The sequence below is a fragment of the Melospiza melodia genome, chromosome 9 (genome assembly GCF_035770615.1).
Source record: "Melospiza melodia melodia isolate bMelMel2 chromosome 9, bMelMel2.pri, whole genome shotgun sequence".
Taxonomy (NCBI): domain Eukaryota; kingdom Metazoa; phylum Chordata; class Aves; order Passeriformes; family Passerellidae; genus Melospiza; species Melospiza melodia.
In genome coordinates, this window is record NC_086202.1 from 32545412 (window position 1) to 32557616 (window position 12205).

At 53.3% G+C, this 12205-nt stretch overlaps 1 long non-coding RNA gene across 1 annotated transcript in view; it reads right to left on the reverse strand.

Moving 5' to 3' along the window:
• Positions 1-3984: 3984 nt before the first annotated feature.
• LOC134422186 (uncharacterized) overlaps positions 3985-12205 on the reverse strand; it is a 43698-nt gene continuing 35477 nt past the window's right edge. Inside the window, exon 3 of the long non-coding RNA XR_010028738.1 lies at positions 3985-4960. This is a non-coding gene — a long non-coding RNA (uncharacterized LOC134422186). The remainder of the gene's footprint in view (positions 4961-12205) is intronic.

The following is a 12205-nucleotide window of genomic DNA, read 5'->3' on the forward strand; positions in this document are numbered from 1 at the left end:
GTTGGTGTTTGACCAGGAAAGGTAATTTACTCTGAAAATACATAAAATTCTCTACTGATGAGTAGCTAGATCAAGTTTAGATACTTTAAAACATAATTGAGTTGAAGAACATGATCACATTGAACTGCTGTGTGGCCTGTGCTATAGAAAAGGTCCAAATAGATGGAGGGGCTCCCTTAGTGCATGAGGAGAACTCCTAAGCTGGGTTCAGAACAAAGCTGCTCTTTTGCAAACACTCCAGCTGCTGTTGCTGCTTGGATAATCTGACTTTTCCATCAGTGGGGCTGGGATTTCTCTGGGGCTCTGCTCATGCCAACTCTTTCCATTTGTTCAGCAGCTTCCCAGTGGAGCCCTGCAAGGCTCTGGGAGTGCTCCCAGGAGAGTTTGCCATGGCAGAAGAAGCATTTCCATGCTGCCTCTTCCTCTGCTTTGAGGTAACACACCAGGCATCTCCACTTTTAATTCTGAGAGTGTTTTTAGTGAAGGAAGCCTGATGGAATTAATTAGGGAAGACAAGAGGTGTGTGGCTCCCTTTCAATGGATTTCTGTCCAAGTGTATTCTGAAGGTTTTTAACTGGTTAATTTTCCCTTACTGTCTGTGTTTCACCTGGGGGAATCCCCATTCACCTGCAATGCTGAGGGTATCAATGGAAAGAAACCCTGCCTTGGCCATTATTTCAGGGGTATCAATGGATGGGGAATCCCCATTTTCCTTCTGAAATAGAACAGGGAACACCCTTTGAGATGGGATTTTATAGGTTTGAAATGAGATAAAACCTTCCATTTTCATCATCTTTAAATTGACAAGGAATCTCTGTTGTGCCTTATTTTTAGGGTTGAAATTGGTAGAAACCCCCACTGATTCCATTGAGGGATTTATATCAAAGGGTCACAAAGCCTGGAAAAAACGAGGCACAAAAGGGCAGCAAAAAAAAGGTGGAAAAAAAGTTGGTAGAAAAGGGGTGCAAAAGAAAGTCTCAAAAACAGGTGGCAAAAAAAAAGAGCAGAAGAAAAAAATGGAGGGGAAAAAAGGGGCAAAAATTGGGAAAAAAAGGCAGCCAAAAACGGGGGGAAAGGGCAGGAAAAACCAGGAAAAAAAGCAGCAAAAATGGGGAGAAAAGAGTAGCACAAATAGGGGGAAGAAGGGAAAAATAGAAATGGCATAATGTTGAAAAAGTGGTGTTTTGGAAGCAGGAAAGCTCTGGAAAGGTGAGGAGAAAAGGGTGCAAAGCATGAGAGCAAAAAGGATGGGAAATACGAGGGGAAAAGAGCAGGAGCCCCAGAGACAGCCCCAGAGCTCAGGCCCCCTCCCCAATGCCACAGACACCCCCAGGTACCCCCAAGAGAGCCCCTGCAAACCCCACAGACCCCTGGGCCTGGATTCCTGCAGGAACACTGGGGAACAACTGGGCTCCTTGCAGCGGGATGGAAACAACGGCCAGGGCTGGGAATGTGTGCCCACTGTGCTGCCAGGCTGGCAGTCAGCTGGGTGGGGCTGTGCCATGGCAAAGGCTCCTGAACAGCTGCCAGGTTTGTGGGCTGCAGCTGGAGCTGAGAAGCAAAGGGATTAGTCCAGGCAGGAGAACATCCCATCGTGGGGCACTGCTGCAAAGTGGGCATGTTTGGAACAGAGCCTCTCCTTCAGCAGGCCAACGCTGCCAGATGGAAATTGCCAAGGGCACGAGGCTGGCAAGTGAAGAGCAGAGCTGCTGTGAAGGGAAAGCTCAGTTCATTCAGAGAGATCACACAGGTCACTTGAGTGCAGGTAGGAAGCAGAAAATGAGAGATTTCCAGTAAAACTTTTGTAGTTTGGTGGAGACAAGGAGTCGTGCTACCCAATGGCTGCAGGGATGGTGATCCAAATTAGTTCTGAGCAGATTTCCCTTTTTTTTTTAATTGGTGAGGGTTATTAACCTTACCTGCAGTTGTAAGGCCAAACAGTTTTGGAATCTCTTCTAGTTTAATCTAGCTGTCCTCCATGCTGCATACTCACAGCAGCCGTATTGAGCTGTCATATGATGTGTGAATTTGCTTGTGTCCCTATCCCAAATGTCATCCTTCCTGGGTTTTCAGCTTCTTTTTAACATGCCAGTAAATCTTCTGCGTCCCTCTGCAGTATTTCCATGGGGAAAACCACTGAAGAGCACAAGCTAAAGGATGCAACCTCCAGCTGAGTACAGGGAGCAGTGGGAAAGGATGTTATATCAGCATTTTCTGTCCCTGTGCTGATACTGTTCTCCCAGGGAGGGAGCTGGGAAATCCCTATTTCTGCTGCTGTGCTCTTCCTGGTGTTTGTCATACGTGATGCAAACCCCAGTTTTCCCCCTGTAACGATGATTCTGGACATGTCTGAGTGTACCTGCTGGCCTTGGAAATGCCACTGATGGTTATTGAGGAGAAGGCAAGTCCCACCATTTCCGTGTGGGAACGGAAACGTGTGGCCGTCCCTCAGTGCAGCTCTGTCAGTGACAGCAGTCAGTGGCCATTCCTGGTGCAGTTCTGTTATCATTTTTTCTTATGCCATTCTATTTTATTCCCTTCACACTTCCCACCCTTTCCCATTCCTCACTTCTTACCCAGCACTGCCCCAATGGTCCCTGGGTGCAGCTCCTTCAGAGAACAGGGCCCGTCCCAACAGGCGGCTGCTGCAGCCAGGGCAGGGGCAGGGCAAGGCACATCACAGCGCTGGTGGTGCTCAGCCTGTTGGCTTTTGCAGTGCAGGCAGATCAAATGAATTCCAATTGTCAGAGATGTCCACCACCTGCTACTTGGCCCCTCTTTTCCTGCATGGATTTGACAGCTCTTTTGTTTCCTTCCAGAGAGCTGGAAAGCAAAATGCCCACCTGCCCCATGGCCATCCCCACCACCTTGTCTCTCTTTCTCTCCCCTTTACTTTGCAGCACTTTCTCCCTCCTCCTCCTCTCCCTGCCATCTCCAGCAAAGCCATTTCCCCCACTGGCACCAGCTGCCTCCTGTCCCTCACTCCCATTTTGCCCACTCTGAACTCCTGGAGCCGCCTGCCCGCGGAGCCGCAGCCGCCGTGGGGCCGGGCAATGGTGCAGGGAATGCTGGCAGGGATTCTGGGGCTGGGCTGGGCCAGGCCAGGTGCCCGGGGCCAGCTCTGAGCCTCTGCTCCTGCCCCTGGGCAGGCAACAGAACACAGCAGGAAAGGCTCGGGGCTCTCAAGAGAGGCAGCCAGAGATCTCTCACCCAACATGGGCATAAGAAGCCTGGAGTGGGGCCATTAATTTCCATTGAATGTATTATGAAAGTAATCCCAGCAAGGGAGTGAGTAGGCTGCCAAATCCTAAAAATGCACCTTCTCCACACTGTTCTCTCCTTCCTGGGCTTCACTTTATCCACAATTCCCTCCCTCCCTCCTTCCCACACAGTGACACAGGGGGGCAGGGGCTACAGACACATCATGTCACTGCTTCCCCCTCAGGGAGACAAATCTGCCGTACTTTGTTATCATCTTATCACAGGGGTTCCATACTGTTGTCTCCTTATGGCAGATGTTTCACACTTTCTTGGTGTTTTCTCCTGGGCAGCTCCTCCGAGCACTGACTCTTCATTGTTGACAAAGCAGCCAACTGACTCCAGTTCCCTTCTCAACCTGCCAGCCCACTCTTTTATAGCACTCTTCTTCTCATTGGTTACAGCTGTGGCCTGTTAAAATCAGGCCTGTTCCTAATCTTTGCTAATTGGCTCAGCTGCAACTCCTTAGGGGCAAGATTACTTTCTACACCATCTTTATTTTCTTATGTTCTATCCCCCTACACTGCTCCAGCCTGGGATTCCTCCCACAGGAGGACAGTCAGATCCTTTGTGACAGTGTCCTGGTTCAGGGCAAATTTGGGCTGCACTAGGAAAGCAGATCATTTGGCCCCTCCCTGCAACCAATCTGGGAGAAAATACTTCCTTGGAGAAAAGTGGAAAAAAACTATTTATTAAACAATAAAACCCCTTGCTGCTCAAAAAAGAGATGACAAACTGAGAAAGTCCTCCTCCAGGCTGCAGTTCAGCTCACTGAGTCTCCCATCAGTCCCTCTGGTGCTGGAAATGTTGTGCCCCAGGCCCAGCCCGGCAGGCCGCAGGTGTGAGCTGCTGCTGCTCTTCTGGGTGTTCAGTCCAGAGCAGGTTCAAACAGGTCCGAAAAAAGGGAAAAAGGCAAAAAAACAGAGTCCAGGGAACTTCCTTGCCTCAGCTAGCTAAACAAGGAGAGCTCGATCCCATTGTGTGTCCATCTGCAGAAAACACAGTCCAGGAGCAGGAATGTGGAGGAGTGAGAGCAGTATCTGAAAACAAAATGTGCGCTTCTTCTCTCGCCTCTTCACTCTCTGGAACATGTCTTAAACACGCAAAACTTATTATTCAGCATAAACAGAACAAGATGATTGGGGCTAAAAGCATCATATAGTCAACCTGGACAGACAGACAGACCATTCCCCACAGTAGGGTGTCGGATGCCAAAAGTGGGATTCCTGTTCCGCATGTGTCAGCAATTCTTCCTCCTCTTCCGAAGACAGTCCAAAAGTGTCCCATTCTGGCCACTAGTTTACGATGAATTCCAAGACCACAGGGGGATTTGAATTTCCCATTGGATCTTATTGTGTCATGAGGGCAATACACTCACTGCAGGCAGCATCGGTGGCAGGATGGATTGCAGAGACGTTTCCTTTGCAGCCCCAGCCCAGCGCTGGCACTGGGGATGAAGAGGCACTGAGGTGACCCTGAGAGGAAGTGCAAGGCACAGGGCGCAGCTGAGGAAGGACAGCGCTGTGCTGGGCTCAGAGGTGAAGCTGGCACTGCCCAGCGTGGAGAAGGTCCTTTGTGCAGCCCCTGTTACAGGGGAGCTTGGGCCTTGCTGCAGACATACGGCCGCTCATGGGAGCAGTTCCCACTCCTGAATCTCCTGTCAGCCAGGTACACACAGCCGGAATTGCCGAGGACAGGAACGCTGCAGGGAGGAGCAGAGGCAGCGCTGGCTGCCAGGGGAAGCCCTTGTGCCCCTGTGCCCCCAGGCCCTGCCCGGCTCCCCGGCACTCACCGGGAGCTGTAGCTGCTGCCGTCCCCCCAGTGCAGGCGCTCGCCCCGTCTGCGCAGCCCGAGCCAGTAACTGATGTTCCCATGGAGGCGGAAGAGCAAATCCTGCCCAGGAGAGAGGAGTGGGAGCTGCCCCGGCCCCTCGGGGGGACACGTGCCCGGGGCTGCCCCCGCACGCCGGGGCTCCTTCCCTGCAAGGCCCCGGCCCAGGGCTGCAGCCGCGGCCCTGCGAGCACCGAGCCCGGCCCAGGAGCGCCCCCAGGCTGCCCTCAGCCACCCCACAGCGCCCGCAGCCCCTCACTCACCATGGCCTCCTCATCCTGGGCAATGGCCAGGGAGGCATTGAGCTCGGAGCACCGTTCCTGACCCTGCTCCCACGTGCTGTAATCCCGTGAGAAGTAGTAGCAGACCCCATTGTAGCCAATCCAGTCGTGGGGACAGCACTGCAGGGTCCCAGGTGTGACTGGAACCTGTCGTGCTGCAGGGGGAAGAGGAGAAGCTCTGAGGATTCCCCTGTGCAGGGAGCAGGGAGCCCGCTCTGCCCCGAGGGGCTGGGCCCACGCTGCTGCCCCTCCCTTACCTGACTGCACAGCCAAGGCCGCCCCCAAAGCCAGCACCAGCACCAGGAGCAGCAGAATCAGCACCGCCGTGCCCACGGGATGGCACCTGAACCGTTCACCTGGAGCAGGAAAGAGCTGCTGGCTGCCAGAAGCAGAGCCGGCCCTGCAATCTGCTCAGCCCACGGCCAGGGAGCAGAGCAGGGAGCCCTGAGGCAGTGTGGGCCTCCCTCAGCTGGCAGCCAGAGAGCCAAGAGCCTGGCCACAGGCAGGGACACAGCTGTGGGCACAGGCAGGGACACAGCTCTGGGCACAGGCTGCAGCAGGAGAACTGCACAGCCTTGGGGGCAGCTGGGGCTCTTGCTTCCAGCCACGGATGGGGCCCAGCAGAGCACGAGGCCTCTTCCAGACATCGGGAAACAGCCACACACCTGCCAGCCCTGGCCTTGGGAGGGGACACGGGCCCCTGTCTAGTGGCCAAAGGGGTGGCGCTGTACTCACCCAGGAATCTTCTGAGGTTCCTTCTCTGATCATTGCCCATTGCTGCTGTGCCCTGGGGAGCCAGGGGCTCCCTCACACACCCATCACTGGTGCAGAATCCATTCTCCACATCTGCCCTCTCTGCATGCTCACAAGTGGCATCCCCCTGCTTATGCCAAGAGGCTTCTTGGGCCCCAGGCAAGTGTGGAAGCGCGGCTGCTGGTCCCTCCTGCGGATGCTGGGGCTCATTCGCAACTCTAGTCATGGAGTAGAATTCACTGTTCTCCTGCTCACAGCCAGCATCTCTCTGCCCGGAACAAACAGCACCTTGCTGCGGAGACATCGGGAGTGCTGCTGGCAGATCCTTTGGGAGCTCAGCCTCGGGAACAGCTTTGCAGCCGCGCTGATGGCACCCTGAAAGGGACACGGTGAGAGGTCACTGCTGGTGCCGGTCCTGCGGGACACCGAGGCTCAGGCATGGACTCCTCCCGCCCGAGCAGCGGCCCCGAGCCCGGTGCTGCACGGGCGGGAACGGTGCCGGGCACGGAGCAGCCGCCTCCGTCCTAGCGAGAGCAGCCGCGATGAGCCATCGCTGCCGCGGCACCGGCTCCATGCCGGCCATCCGGGCAAGGAGGAGAGCGCGGGCAGCCGCTCCCTCGGCTGCGATCCCAGCGCAGGGGGCACACGGGGGAAGCCGGCACCAGGAACTCGGCAGAATCCCCCCGGCCCTCACCGCGGCCCCCTCCGCCCGCAGCGAGCCCCGAGCTGGGGCAGCACCGACCGCGGTCCCACCTGGGCTGGAGCCGCCGCCTCGCTGGGACCCGCTGCCGCCGCCGCTCCGGTCCCGGCCCGGTCACACCCACCGGCCCGGCACGGCCCGAGTCAGGTTCCGCTGTGGATGTGGGAGCGGGTTTTGCCCGTTTTGCCCAACCAGCGTTCAAAGCAGCGAGGGTCCTGCCTTCACCCGCGGTGCGCTGATGGGCGTGCCGAGCCGAGCCCCGGCCGGTGGCGATGGCCGGGCCGTGCAGCGCAGGGGGAGAGCGGAGGGGCGCGGCCCGCGGCGGGGGAGAGCGCCAGGAGCCGCTTCCCCGGGGGCTGAGGTTCTTCTGCAGGTCCTCCGGCGTGGGTCCCTTTTCCTTAGCGCGAGGTTTTCGCACAGGATTCGCAGCTGCCGTCCCCTCCCACCGCACCTTTGCAGCTCAGGCAGATAAACTGTACTCCAATTCTCGACGATATCCACCTGTTTTGGAGTTGCAGGGGAGGTATTTAAAAAAGCGACGCCAAAGTTTTAGCTACTAACAGCTGTGCAGCTTCTGAGACAGTAACGAAGACATTGAATCCCAAACAAGAGAGATAAAGAAATGCCTTAATCTTAAAGCTAAAATCCTCTGATAATACTATAGAAAAAAGACTTGTTTCTACAAGACTTAAAAGTATGGAGAGATATAGTTCTAATTAATATCAAACAAAAGACTCCACAGCAAAGCAAACAAAATTTAAAGTCACTATAATCGTATGAAAAGCTAAAACAGAGAGAAGAGTAATAAAATTAGAGCGGATCAGAGCGGGTACAATGGGAGGCCGGGCCGGCCCCGGCCGCCCCCGCCCCCCCCGGCCGCCCGGCCCCGCCCCCGCCCCCGCCAGCGCCCGCCCGCTCCCGCCGCCCGCTCCCATCGCCCGCCGCCCGCCGCCCGCCACCAGCCGGCCCCAGGCCCCCCGGCGCCCTTCGGCGTGGCCCCGCTCCCCGGAATGCCGTTCCCCACAGCCTCCTCCCCGCCGCCCCTGCCCTCGGACGGTCGCACTCCAAGCCTCTCCTGCCGCTGCCCGCGCTCCTGAGAGCAACAGTACCGGCCCGGCTCGGCTCCTGGCGGCCTCGCCCCTGGACAGGGAGCTGCCGGCTGCTGCTGGCCCGGGGCAGCTGCGGCTCGGAGTCCGCCTGCCGAGGGGCAAGAAGCAGCAGCCCCGGGCTGCTCACCATTGTGCCCCGCATGATTCCCTGCCCCGGCGCCTCGGAGCCCGGGCACACCGAGCGCACGGAGTGGCTCCCGGCACACCAGAACCCCGAGGCCCGAGCTGAGGCAAAACCGACCGCGAGTCGCACCTGTGCTGAAGCCGCTTCCAAGCTTTATTATAGCCTTGCCGGGCTCTGGGCGCGATACCCACTGCGCCTCCGGTCACAATGGGCGCGATTCGTACCCCCTCACTTCTACACGGACAGCGTCAAGTGTGGGAGGGATTTTAGCGGCGGGAGCGCAGCCAATCGCGGATCGGCGGCTCCCCCGTCGCGCCCCGGCGCTCCCTGCTGCCTTCTCGGGATCGGTTCCTTCACCGTTCCGCCGCCTCCCGTCGCTGCCGGCCCGGATTGCGGGATGCGAACCCGAGTCCCTTGGGCCCGGCTGAGCGCAGTGCAAACCCCCTGCGGTGGCGGCAGGCGCGGGGCTGCCCCGCCTCACCCCGAGCCCCGGGCGGGTCCCAGCTCGGCTCTCCCCGCTCGGCTTTGCCCTCGCTGCCGCCGGCGCTTTCCCCGCTCCCGGGGCTCGGCTTTGCCCGGCGGCTCCGCTTGGCCCCGGCCGAACTCACTCCCCCCGTGGCTCCCCAGCCCTGCGGCGGGGCGAACCCCCGGCATTTGCCGAAGGGCTCTGACTGCCCCTGGGCACTGAAGCCTCACGGAACGTGTCCTAGAATGCCGTAAACATGTGCTGAAATGCTTATTTGAAGTTAGTCTTGTGTTTTTCGTGAGCTCTGATTTCTCTGAGAATTGTTACTGGAGAGATTCAAAGCGGTAAATGCAGTGCTTCATTATTATCATGTGCAGAATAACACAATCTAATTTCTTTAGCAGAAATGCTGATAACATTTACCACATGGTATTACACTAAATACAATCTCGAGAAGCTCCCGATCTCTTGGACACTTTGCCAAATTCTACTTTGTTGTTTCTTTTAGTAGAATTGAGCTTTAAAAGGTTTCAGTAAATTCATTAAAATTTTGTTTTTGCTTGTTCATTAAAAAATCATGGCTGCCATGAGTTTTTCTCAATGTTAAATTACATAGAGTCAATGTATTTGCCACACTTCTCTAATCCCTGCAGTAAATCCATCAGGCCACTATTTCAGCCACACTTGGTTCACATTTTCAGTGCCTTTTGGTATTAATAGCATCAGACTAAGTTACATTTTGTAGAACCCAGAACTTTTAAGGATATTGATTGCTAGTTCAGTTCTGTTTTATTTGAATATGATTTTAGCAATGTTAAGATTAAGCAAGGTTAGACCTGAGTAATGTTACCTTTATTACTCCATTGAGTTAAATTTTACTAATCTTTTATGTTAAGGTGGATTTCTGTCAGATTTGAGTGTTGCTGAGTTTGGACAAGATAAGGTTTCAGTCTTCTTCACTTTAAGCCATTTCATGTTTTATTTCAGTTTTAAGATCAGTTTTTATTGAGTATGAAAGATGTTATTTTAAATTCTCTTAAGTGTACCTCGAATGGTACCGAGGTGACACTGAATTACACTGCAATTAATTTTAAGACCTAAGTTAATTTTCTTTAAATATGTTTGTTTACATTGCAAGATGTGGTTATTTTCTTCGAGAGAAAAGACAGATCCCACTGAAACAGCTGTGATGAAACACTGATAAACACCTGCTTTTGGATAGAAGAAGATACAGTTTGTTGGGCCCTTGATCCTCTCACAGATTGCACAGGTGTCAGTGCTGCACTGCCTGACAGGGTCATTGATTGTGATCTCTTCTGGTTTATCTTCCACAGATAACACAGGAGAGTGGGTGGTTGTTCTACATTATGGCTGTTATCCATTGTAAGCTGTTCAGTGTTTCATTGTATGGATACAGGAATGCTGGAAGAATATTGTCTCCAGTTCCTGAGACAGTCACTGTTGATAGATCCATCATGTGAATTCATTCATTTTTATAACAGGCATTATTCCTAAGACACCATTACCTTATTTATAACTGGCTTTTCATGAACTTTGACATATCTCTGTGTGACTATCTACAAGATATGGTGTCACTTTGGGATCTCTCTGTTTTGCTCTCCAGCTGCAGGTGCATCTCTTTGAACAGGCTGTCTGCAGCCGTTCCCTGCACTGCCTGCTCAGCCTTTAGTCCCTTCTCTTGTTCCAGCAGGGTTGCTGTGCCTTCACCCAGGGCTGCCTCATGATTTTCCTGTGTTTTCAGAGTTCCAGGATGAGATCTCTGGGCTCTGTCAAAAGCCTCATCTGAGCTGAGGTCCTGTGGTCTTTCCCGACCCTTTTGTGCCACATCCTCATGGCACAGGGCTGTGACCTGCTGAGGGCAAGGCTGCTCCTGCTCTGTGGCAATCAGACACAGCCCCAGGTATTCTCACAGGAGCACTCCAGCAGTTTGCTGTGTTTGGGGCATCTCATAGCTGCTATTATTGAGAGATTTGTTTTTGAGGTGTGTGAGGGAGACCCTCCAAATGAGGGTCTGGGCTCTGGCCAGGCCCTGGCTCTACCTGGTCAGAAAATTGCCAACAAATCCAGATGTTTTCTGCCTCAAAACTATATTCAAGTCTCTTGGCCTTGGCACTTTGACCCTATACCAGTAGGACAGCTGGATCTGTTTTTAAAGTGAACTTGGACACCTTTCCTGGGAATGGCTCTGCAGGTCCTCACTGAAATGAGGTTTGTCAGCTGCTGCAGGCTCTGGGTGATGGTGCAGTATTTAAGACATTGATAATCATCCAATTTCACAAGTGTTATTAATTACATGAATTATCTGATTTATTCTTGATTACGGTCAGTTTCTTGTTTCACTGCATGTATTGTTTTGTTTTGATGTTCCCTTCATGATCATAGCAAGAGTCATGCATGTCATTTTGTAAACAAAAAGAAAGGGGAATTGGCTCCTAAAGAATCTCTGAATAATGCAATATTTATACTGAAAGTATTTTAAAGGCTTTTCTGTATGTGTCACAGTGAGGGTGGCTGTGACAAACCTCTCTGGTTCCCTGACTTCAGGCCAGGGTGGTGAAAATGAAAAGGAGCGGGTTCGATGGAGCTGCCCAGAAAGAACTTTAATAAAGGGTGAGAAACAACAAACGTGGGGAAGCCATGCACAATAAGAGGGGCAGGATCCAGAGACCCCAAACAAAGGGGAAGCAACAATAGATACACTCAGAGGTGGAACATTCTAGAACTGTAACCATAAGGGGGGAACAAGTAAGCACCAGGGGAGCAGAACTTGGGCAACTTAACATAAAAACACCAAAGGCTCATGGGGGAACTCTCAGGCTGGCCCTGAATTAAACAAATGATTCCCAGGGCTGGAAACCAATGCCTGGCTCTTTTGGGGTAAAATCCAGGTGAGTCTGAGTCACAGCTGGGCCAAGCCCCACACATGAGGATCTCCAGGTGAGTGTGCAATGGCAAGGCCTGGCTGATGGATGGACTGAGGCAGAAGGGGTGCATGTGTTTTATCATCAGCAGCTTTAAAGGGGTCACCTGCTCACCTGATCAGGCATCGATGGCCTCCGAGCAAGCGAGGCCCAGGGAGAAGAGAGGTGACCTTGTCCCCACTCAGCCTTGGTGGCCAGGACAGGGACAGAGGCAGGACTGCCAGCCCATGGCTGTGCCTGGAGACTCGGAGAGGAAACTGAACAGAGGCCTTCTGTCCTACAGTATTTACCACCCTGATGTGGTGTTCTACCAACCCTCTTCAGCTATTCCTGCTCCAGGCTTCTAGAAAGACATTCAGTGATGCCAAGGCCAACATTCCCAGCTGCTGGACTTCCTCCTGCCAGGGCAGCACAACCCCTGAGTTCCAGCCATAGGGACGTTAGAACTATGGTCATTTATTTCCATTCCCTGAGAGACATTGGACATGATCTTTGTGTTCTCCCATGCTGCAGGACCCTTTGTCAGTGATATGATTGGACTTGAGAATACAAAATTTGGGTATTGACTGTAACCTGTCTTTCATGTGCCTTATCCTGTACCTAAGATATAACCAGCAATAACCTTAAAAAGATAGTAATCTCAAAGGAGCAAACTGATTTAACATCAAAATACATAAGTTTTTCTTTTTAACAAAAAGAAAAGGGAATTGTTGCATATTGGTAGAAATCCTGTGAAAGAAGG